The following is a 9100-nucleotide window of genomic DNA, read 5'->3' as shown; positions in this document are numbered from 1 at the left end:
GTACCCATTTGCTTTGTTCCCCTTCTCTCCTGGCTGATATTAACATTGTGTTATCGGGAGGTTGAGGGATACCCTGGGAAAGAGGAAGGCTTTTGAGCAAAACCAGTCTGATTTGACCCTGGCGTTTTTATTCACTGTCCTAGGCTACCCCTAGTAAACTACGGGGTGTCTTCTGGATGATTTTCTGATCTTGGTGCTAAGATAATAGCCTGCCTGAGGTTGTTATCAATAGTAGAAGAAATAAAGACAAACACGCAGTGCAATGTCTGGATGCACCATGTGCTCCTAGGTGCAGGCTCGCTGCCGTTGTTGATGCCGTTATTTGTTTCAGTGACCTTCTAGATTTATAGCTGATAAATGGGATTTAGTTATTTGTTTCAGTGACCTTCTAGATTTATAGCTGATAATTGGGACTTAGTTCTTTGGCTTTCTCCATTTATGCTTCTTTTGGTTCTTCTTCTCTGTACTTTTTTTTTTCTGATATTTTACATTCTTTCTATCTTACCTTCTCTCTGTCAGGACTTATTGAATAGAAATTTACTCTGTCACAGTTTGGGAGGTTGGAAGTGTGAAATCCAAGTGTTTGGCTGCTACTGAAGGCCCTGGGCAAGAGTCCTGTTTTGTTTCTTTCTAGCTTCTAGCTTTGGCCAGCAAGCTTCAGAGGTTCTCATTGTGCAGGTTTGGTGAACGCCCGGATCTCTGCTTCCACCCCATTCGTGTTCTCTGCCCGCGTGTGTATTTCAATGTCTCTTCTTGGAGGGACATTAGTGATTAGATTGAATGTCTCAGTAATCTAATACGACGTCTTCTTAACTTGATTAAATCTAGGAAGACCTAATCTCTGAAGGAAGGTCATATTCATAGGTCTTTGAGTTTCCGCAGAGTCCTTGGAATTAGAATATCAGCGTACATTAGAAGGACTTAACTGAGAACAGAAGGAGAAAGAAGTGGGGCCAGGTATCTAAGCATGATGCTCAGTCTCCCGAATCATCTGATGGTCCCACGGCTGTCTACCACATTAGCTTTCTCTGTGGATCATGTGGCCACAAAAACTGGAGCTGAAGTTAGAGTCAGGGGGTCCAATCAAACAGAAGGTATCTGGGCATGATGACAAACATTTGCTCTATTGGAAAGAGACAACCACGGCATGCCAGTTAGTCCCCTGAGCAGATGACAGAAGGGGCTGAGATGGGTGTCTCCAGTGAATAGCTAAATTCGCCATCATGTGTAGTGACAGCCTCATATTTTAGTCTATCATGAATATTAGTGCTAGATGGGCTTTCTATCCTTTACTTTAAAGAGAATTCTACTCTTTTGCTGGTGTCTTTCCTTTTAACAGATTATCTTTTAAACTTCCTTTCTTCTCACACGTAATCTTGCTACTGTAGTCAAGGTTGGCCTTGAACTCATGGTCCTCCTGCCTTATCCTCCCAAGGATTAGGGTGGTGTGTGTGAGCTACCACACCCAGCTTACTTTCTCCTTTTAATTTAGAGAAGACAAGTATAGCATATTCAGTATGTCTGAGCATACTTACCACATATGTGTACGCTTGTGTTAGTATGACGCATATGGTCACATGGGACTATAGCTTGAGAATGTCATGCATCTTGTGTTTTCTTATCTCCTAAAGAAGTGTTGAATAGCCTCAAACAATGCAGCAAGCACACATCAAACATTTAAAGAAGAGTTCTCCTTCACTGACTGCTTGGTTTGTACCATCAGTATAGGAGAAATATTGAGAGGTATGGATGGCTTTATGTCCTTTTTCTTTTCTTTTCTTGAATCTGTGCCCTGTAGCTGCCTGGCCAACCGAATAGGACACGTGTCAACTTCTGGTCCAAGAAGAAGAGACTGGCAGGCTTTGCTTCTGTTACTATGGATACTAGCTCTTGAAATCCAGCCATCAAGGCTTAGAGAATCTTCAGAAATCTTTAGACAAGCCTGCGGTGAGAAGGTGAGCCCTGAGTCTTCAGTCTCGGCTTGGCTGAGTCCCCACATGACATCATGTACATAGGTCCTGCAGTCCACATGTGATCACTTCAGTTAACACCATGTAGTACATAGTAGCAGGTGTGAACAAATAAATGATAGTTGTCTTAAACCACTTAATTTTGGGGTGATCTGTTAAATAGTAGTAGATATCAGAACATTTCATAGAGTAGACGAGACACAGAGATTAAATCACTTGCTCAAGGCCACACAGCTAGCGAATGCCAAAGGCACGCGTCCTATAGTCTGTCTAGGAGTTTAATTCTGTTCCTCCCTGACCTTCTTCGGTGGCAGCACCATTTTCACCGAGAGATCTTCCAACTGTTACTTGCTTACTTCCAAAGACCGCCTGCAGGATGAAAGTGTGTCTGTGTATACAAAATCATATCCTTGTTTATCTGTCTTTGTGAGCCTAGGCCCTGGACCCAGGCCCACAGTTAGCAAAATTCAGCTTTGGAGCTTGCAAGAGCTTGTGATCCTGAAGGCCAGACCTTGAAGCTGAGTGGGTCAACTCTCCTGAGCACACACAAAGCCCAACTGTGAGCCTGGCAGCCAGTACCTTCCCAGGCCATAGGCTGCTATGGTCTTCAGATAAAGAATTCCCATCCTTATATTATGTATTCTTTTTTTAAAAATATTTATTTATTTATTATGTATACAATATTCTGTATGTATGTATGTATGCCTGCTGGCCAGAAGAGGGCACCAGACCTCGTTACAGATGGTTGTGAGCCACCATGTGGTTGCTGGGAATTGAACTCAGGACCTTTGGAAGAGCAGGCAATGCTCTTAACCTCTGAGCCATCTCTCCAGCCCCCTATATTATGTATTCTTGCAACTAATTTTTATTTCCCAGGCTGTATATCTCTTGCTAGCGTTTCCCCTGTGTGTGTTAGTATCTTATTATTCCACCTGCAGACCCCTCTGTCTCCACTGTCACTCCTAAATTCCACTTCCTCTTTCTATTTTTCTCATGCTCTTCCTTCCCCTCTGCCTTCTCAGTTTACGGCCTCTGGAGTGCTCTCCACATTTGTTTGGCAGATGTTGCTGGCTCACTGGTTCATTCATGTTAACTGGCCCAGCTGTGTTGGCCTCTTTGTTTTGATATGAATTGGACTGCTTACATAAATATGTTCGAGTTTCGCTGTTGCAAAGGTTACACAAAATTCTATTTTAAACGGATATTACATGTGTGCATTTCCTTACTTGTTTACAACATTGAAATAAGTTTTGTTCACATGGACCTTGTCCTTTGGACACTACTTATTTTTCTATTTATTTAGCGTACGTTTTCATGTATTTGTGCACTTGAGTGTGTGTGCGTGCCATGGCACGCATGTGGGGCCAGAGAACAAATTGTGGGAGTCAGTTCTGTCTTTCCTCTACAGGAGTTCCCATGATCCAATTCTGGCCATCAGGCTTACACGCAAGTGCCTTTTCCTTCTAAGCCATCTTGCCAACCTGTTCTTATCTTTTAGGTTTACTTGTTCAGTCTCTTTGTCTATATCAGTGGATCCATCCATCCATCCATCCATCCATCCATCCATCCATCCATCCATCTTTCCATCCATCCATCCATCCATCCATCCATCTTTCCATCCATCCTCCAATTCATTTGTTCATATTCCATCCATCCATCCATCCATCTTTCCATCCATCCTCCAATTCATTTGTTCATATTCCATCCATCCATCCATCCATCCATCCATCCATCCATCCATCCATCCATCTTTCCATCCATCCATTTATACATCTATCTTCCATCTATTCTCCTTTCTTGTAATTTTGGCATTCTCCTCTGACCAAGGAGAGTTACTCCATGAGGATTTAAGTTCACTCCTCTTTTTCTAGTTCTTCTTCTCACATTTACTCTCTGGGTATACATTGCAAAATTGTTGGTACTTTCCCCACAACATCTTAGTACCTGAGCCTTTTATTTTCATGTTTGAAGATCCTCATATTTAATCTTGACCTGCAAACAGAATTGCCACACAATGATTTTTGTGGACCTACACATTTCCTCTGAAATAGAAATGGTTCTGTCCCCCAGAATCTAAATGATTATGAATGATAATTATGAACGCACCCCAATCACACTGCAGGGTTTCTGCCTCAATAGCAATGCCTCTTTGTGGGCAGTGTGGGAAAAAAAAAAATCCCAGCACAAATCTTCCCCTGCAAAGTCGGCCTCATACCCTCCCTCCAGACAGATTTTGACCTTTCTTATCTTCTGTAAGGCCCGAGGGGGAGATAAAATTGACAAACCGGCCCTTCTGTTTAGCTTTCTTGCTCAGCCACCCCACCCTTCTTTGCTTCGTTCCTCTCCCATCATCCCGTTCCTCCTCCATCATCCTGCTGCAGCTGTCAGCGACGTTCGCTCTTCAACTTTCTCCTCTGCTGTTGACCATAGATGCTATCCAGATCTCCCAGGGAATCTGGCACCTGGGGTGGGGTGGGGATGGGGTGGGGGGGTGGGGAGTAGGGGGTTGGGAACAGAACCCAGCTCATCTTAAATTTCACACCCTGTCTTTTGGTCTCTTTTGCTGACTTTAGAGTTCCTGTTTTCCCTCTGGCTGATTGGACCTTTGTCTACAGCATATTTACTTCGTCCCTTTCTCCCATTCCCTGCTGAGTTAAGATCTTTGCTCTTGGATTAGGTCTTACATTAGTTTGTTAACTATAAATTACTTCTTCACTCTCTATTCTTACCAAACTACGGGGCTATTTTGTGCTTTTGCCTTTCCTTAAAAACAAAACAAAACAAAATGCAAACAAAAAGCACACTTTATTTTTTAAAATTACTTTTAATTCTGTGTGTATATGCAGTTGTCTTTGGAGGCCTGAGTTGTTAGAGCTCCTAAAGTTAGAATTACAGGAAGTTGTGAGCCACTCAACATGATGCTGGGATGAACTTGGGTCCTCTGGAAGAATAGTGTCTTTTCTTAACTATTGAATCATCTCTCTAGTTCTCTTGTCCCTTTCTTATGCAGTATATATGACAGATAATGCAATACATTTACCCAGCATACAAATGTCTAGTTCTGGGTCTTTAGAGTTTGGTAAATTATTTTTCAACAGTGCTGAGCCAGGAAGACTAGGAATGTCACTCAGGGGTAGGGCACTTGCCTCCCAGGTGTGAGGGCCTAGTAAAAAAGACTTGTAGCGCTAATGGTTTGAGAGGTTTGTCAACTTACAATTTTACTAACTTTAACTGGTTTGGTTCGTTTTATTGTTTTGCATACTCCTCAAGAGAATTTTTAAAGATCAACACAGAATATTTTGAAATTACAATGTATGACTCAGCAAAAATACTTTAGTCAAAGTTCACTGAATGCAAACCCATGGGCAACTATTTGGCTACAGGATTATTATGGGGAAATTGAGGTTCCTCTTTGGGTTCTAAATCTCGTTAATAAAAAAAATTTAAAAACGAACTGAGAAGGAAGCTGGAGGATTATTTTAGTAGAGTCTGAGAGGAAACAAACAGAAAAAGAACCACTCTAATCAGGAGGTACACTGAAAATCCCCGCAGCTGCCTGGAGGCAGACATCCAGAGAGAACCACGCCTTTCAAGATAGACGTGGACCACAGAGAACCAGTGAAATCCCAGGGTGTCCAAGAAGCATGCACGCTTAAGTTTTAGAGAGTATCTGAAAAAGAGATAAAATGAAGGAAGAGAAAAGAAAACAAACAGAAAAAGCCGTGCTTAGTGTGGTGGTAGACCCGAGTTCTCAGGACACCCAAAGCCAGGTTCTGTGTCCCAAGATGACCGATCACACTAGAGACCTACAGTTCAAGATAAAAAAAGGAATAGTTTGCCGAGTCAGAGAGAACATTCAGGAGTGGGCTAGTGAGCTCGGGGCAGAAGCTCCCAAAGCCTTGGCTCTCTAGGGCATGACCCTTCATAGACATTCAGGTAGCACAGGCCCCTCCCATTTGCAGGCCCAGGGTCTTTAACTCACAAGTGTTTGGCTCCTTACATGAAGCCCAGGTGAGGAAGGGCTGTCTAGTCTTTCTCTGCCAGGGTTGGCTTCTCTCACGTTCATCTTGACGCATCCATCTCCGGTAACTAATCTCCTGCCATAGCGCATGGTGGCTGGGTCAAGAAAGTAACTTTTGTGGATATTAATATACAAAGAAGAACATTTCATGTTTTTATTCACAGAGCAGCATCAAGGAGAGAAATATGGAGCCTCTCTTTCTTGTTTAGTCCCAGGGAGATACTATCGCTCCTTTTGTTATGAATTTAATAAACCAGCTAACCCATCCTTGGGTGGGCTACATAAAATTCTCTCATGAAGCAAGGGAAAGCTGATGGGGGGACTCAGGTTCCACGTTTAACACGCTACAGACAAAGAGACTCCCAGGAATTCATGCTATCTGATCCCGGGAGTCTGGGCACATGTCTAAGTGTAAAATCGGAGCCTTGCCAGCCCTTCTTTTCTGCAAGTGGAGCTGCGTTCATTCTCCTGTGTTGACAGCAGAGCCAGAACCCTTGGACAGTTTTACTAATTTATTGTAAGTCCAGTTGCTTTTGCCTCTGGGCATTCCTGTGTTCAACTGGGGCTCTTGTCAAAACAGCCAGTGTGGCTTTCATCTCCTCTTTCCTCTCCGCTTGTGGCTTTGGTTAGTCACTCACTGAGCCTGTGATCCTGGCGGTCTGCTCATGCTCCCCGAACCATGTGCTTCTGTCGGAGTCAGTTCACAGCTCCAAACTAAGGGTCCGGCATCATCAAAGCCTGGGCCACCGAGGAAATGACCCTTGTTTGTTGCTGAAGGTCATATGGCTGAGACACAGAGTGGGATGGGATGCGGATGGAGGCTTGACAGAGATATAGAAAATGTGAAAGAGAAAGTGTGTGTGTGTGTGTGTGTGTGTAATCAAAATGCAGCAGATTGTGAGCAACATTTTTCCAAGTCTAAGAAAAATACATTTCCTTCTAAGGACAAGGAGCCCTCACCTGGTTTAGAGAACGGATTAGTCTATCTGGTTTCAATCATGTGCCCTTGGGAATACAGTGAGTTCCTCGCGTATTCTTGGCTCACTGTGGGCTCACGTTTAACACACGTTTAAGACACAACTGTGTCTCCTATGTTCCAGAAGGGGAACTGAATGTTAGGATCGTCCCATCTGGGTTGAGGTATTGCTGTCTACCCTGGGTTCTGTATCTTAGACCTCATCCAACTGGGTTCTATTTTTAGCTTGCAGTCTCCTTCCAAGCAAGCCTGAGGAGTGTCTAGATTTAAAGGTGAAGCCAGGAAGCAGTAAGAACACTTCCCCAGCCCCGACATCAAGTTTCCCTTGCTCGCTGAGGTCCCGGGAGGCAGACTCCAGCTTCAGATCTTTGCGTTGAGATAGGCAGCAAACAGCGACCCCTGAGTGCAGAGGAATCAAGGACAGCGAGACTCCAGGAAAGTAGACATGTGAAGAGAGAAATGTCTCAAAGGAGCAGAGGACTCAGTAAATGCGAGATCCATAACTCAGTGGAGAAAAGCAATTTTCTTTAAAAGTCTACCCACAGATTTGAAGTGAAGAAAAAAAGATCTACCATAAAAGATGTGCTTTTGTTCTGGGTCAAGAGTGGTTTTTGTTTTTGTTTTTTTTTCAGTCACCTCATGATAATTAACTAGGTGACTTTCTTGATGAGATGGGGAATGGATCTGAATGTTCATTTAAGGTCATAGAAGGGTCTAGGAACTCTCAACCAAGAAGTTGGTTTTTCCAAGGTTGCCTTTGAAGGTTCAAGCCTCATGCAATGTTCTTCTATTGAATTTTCCAGGTAGTTTTTGTTTTGTTTTGTGTTAGACAGGATCTTGCTATGTAGCCCAGATAGGCTTCTGACTTGAAGTTCCTTTGCCCCAGCAGCTCCCAAATTCAGGGATTACTTTTGTGTGCCACTCTGGATGACATTTTCACTGTTAACTCATTCCTTTCTCTCTATGTTGTGTATATCTAAGCTATATTAATATACTTACTTTCTCCCATTACGCTAAGAGATTTTTTTTTTTTTTGATACTAGATTCTGCTCATGCTTTTGTGTGTGAGTTGAAGTGTCTTTCATTTTCTCAATTGTGTCGGCATTTATCTTCAGTCTGGGAACTGGCGTGGTATCCTGACCTCCACAGAACTTTCTCTAGTTGCTGTGTCCCATCTAAGGGCTAACAGATGGCCAGGCCCAGGTCCAAGTTTGTTCTTTCCCGACTGTATGATGCAGATAAGTCACTTAATTGCTCTGAGTTTCTCAGCACCTCTTCTGTAAAAAGGGTGGCCATTAAAAAATACTAACAGAACTAATAACAGAAATGGATACTAGGAGGATAATTTCATAACTTAAGCTCTAGGAATTAAATAACAACTTCAAATTATCAAAATAGATGTTTATATATTCCTATCTCTACCTACCTCAATTTGTTCCTTGGTGTCCATGGGAAGATTGGTTCCGGAACCTTCAGGGATACCCAAGCAAACAGATATTCATGTCCTTTATATGAAAAAACACAGGGTAGTGATTGCCTATAACCTGCCCACATCTTCCTGTATTCATAAATCCTCTATAGATTACTGTAGGACATCTTAGAGAACACAAGTACTGTGTAAATAGTTGCTATGTATGGTGGTTTGAAAGAAAATAGCCCCCAAAGGGTTATTACACTATTAGGAGCTGTGATTTTGTTGGAGGAGGTGTGGTCTTGTTGGAGGAAGTGTGTCATTGTGAGGGTGGGCTTTGAGATCTCTTCTGCTCAAGCTACCCTCAGTGTGACACACAGTTGCTTCTGCTGTCTATGGATCAAGATATAGAATTCTCAGCTTCTTCTCCAGTGCCATGTTCACCTGTATGCCACCGTGCTTTCTGCCATGACGATAATGGACTAAACCTCCTAACTGTAGGCCAGTCCCAATTAAATGTTTTCCTATCTAAGAGTTGCCATGGTTGTGGTGTCTCTTCACAGCAACAGAAACTCCTAACTAAGATACTATGCTTTATTGTTTAGCGAGTAATGATAAGAAATGTAGCTTGCCGTGTTCATGTAGATGCATGCTTTTCAAATATTTTTGACCCAAGGTTGGTTGGATCCACAGCTGTAGAACCTACCCATAGGGAAGGCTCT

Source organism: Chionomys nivalis, chromosome 10 (assembly GCF_950005125.1).
Source record: "Chionomys nivalis chromosome 10, mChiNiv1.1, whole genome shotgun sequence".
Taxonomy (NCBI): Eukaryota; Metazoa; Chordata; class Mammalia; order Rodentia; family Cricetidae; genus Chionomys; species Chionomys nivalis.
The sequence above is the reverse complement of the archived record's forward strand: the minus strand, read 5'-3'. Positions refer to the sequence as shown.